This window comes from Poecilia latipinna, unplaced genomic scaffold, assembly GCF_001443285.1.
Source record: "Poecilia latipinna isolate Pla-1442-1.1 unplaced genomic scaffold, P_latipinna-1.0 Scaffold108, whole genome shotgun sequence".
Classification (NCBI taxonomy): domain Eukaryota; kingdom Metazoa; phylum Chordata; class Actinopteri; order Cyprinodontiformes; family Poeciliidae; genus Poecilia; species Poecilia latipinna.
This window is the reverse complement of record NW_015112724.1, coordinates 126,969-128,354: the sequence shown is the minus strand read 5'-3', so window position 1 is coordinate 128,354 and position 1,386 is coordinate 126,969. Positions and strand designations below refer to the sequence as shown.

The 1,386-nt window shown below is 41.5% G+C and overlaps 1 protein-coding gene and 1 long non-coding RNA gene across 5 annotated transcripts in view; both read left to right on the top strand.

Annotated features, from left to right (window-relative positions):
• LOC106944686 (uncharacterized) overlaps positions 1-842 on the top strand; it is a 5,641-nt gene extending 4,799 nt beyond the window's left edge. The window contains exon 3 of the long non-coding RNA XR_001424390.1: positions 439-842. This is a non-coding gene — a long non-coding RNA (uncharacterized LOC106944686). The remainder of the gene's footprint in view (positions 1-438) is intronic.
• LOC106944683 (uncharacterized) overlaps positions 1-1,386 on the top strand; it is a 37,114-nt gene that overhangs the window by 14,111 nt on the left and 21,617 nt on the right. The window lies entirely within an intron of this gene.

Here is a 1,386-nt window from a genome sequence, read left to right as displayed (position 1 = left end):
CTCAACTCAGTCGGTTAGTTTGGAGGGAAAAACTGTGAAAAGTTCTTTGCGTTTTGCTGGTTTGCTGCCGTGATTCTAACACAAACCTACGTAGCTCCGCCCAGCAGCAGCAGGTCTCCTTCACAGGTGGAAACATGTTGCGTTTAAAGGCGGCTCGGAAAAACAGGTTACGACATGTTAACAACGGATTAAACAGTTTTAACTGCTGATAAAAGTGACAGAGGACACAGATATGGGAAGTGCAGAAGCCCCTACTGTATCAAATTGACAGAGGAATAACAGAGAGTTGGCCATTCTAAGGTAAAAACCTAGCGCATACAGCGTTCATGTTTTTTGTTGTTGTTTTTTTTAATCCAGATGGCTTCCCGCGCCCCCTTGCAATGGCACGGCGCCCCTCTAGGGGGCGCGCCCCACAGTTTGGGAACCTCTGAACCAAAGTATGTAAACTAGGTGCTCCTGTTCAGGGTTGCTAAGTATTCTCTGGTCTAATTTCATTTCTGGGTTGGAAGAACAGGAGTCTAACAAGTAGTCTGATAATCCAAAGTAAATACACTAGATACTGGCCTAATTCCATTTCTGGGTTGGAAGAATAGGAATAGAAAGAATAGCTTTATAAATTTAAGTTATGATACTTTCCAAATATTCAATATCTACATATTTATAGGTTCTTAGCTATCCAGGACATGGAAAGAAATGAAAAATTAAAAAAAGTTTAAAACAACTTAAGTAATATAAGTAAGTAAATAACACAGAACTTGTATTGCAGGGCTTAAAGAGCTCCGGCAGGGGGCCGGATTTCCGGCTTTTGATCAAACGGTCCGCCTCAACCAAACTGTAGTCTCCGGGCTAGACCGGAATGTGTCGGCGGCGATACATCTAAATTTGCAGTACCGTAATTCCGCCACACGTAGCGCTATCTGAAAAATTCCAACGGTTTCTGAAAGGGGAGACGTTGCACTTTCCAGCAAGTAACGGGTTAATACGGCAACTTCACAGCTGCAGCTGCAGAGAGTGTAATTAATCCGGGGGGCACTCGTTTAATAGACGGTAAATTGCGAAAATAACTTTCTGGATATTGAAAGTTCCGGTTGTTATGGATACATGGGTAAGTATATCATCTCACGGGACATTTAAAGAACTACTTACAATTAAAATAAGGAAGATTTATTTAGTCAGACGTTTAAAACTTAGGCGTAAAGAGCTCCGTCTGGGGGCCAGACTTCCAAGCAAAGCGAACATTGGATCAAACGGCCTGCCTCAACTAAACTGTAGATCAGTGTTTTTCAACCTTTTTTGTTGAAACACTGTTTTAATTGAAAAAATCTAGAGGCACACCACCAACCAAAAATGTAAACAAAGATACTTTGTAGTCACCTATATTACATA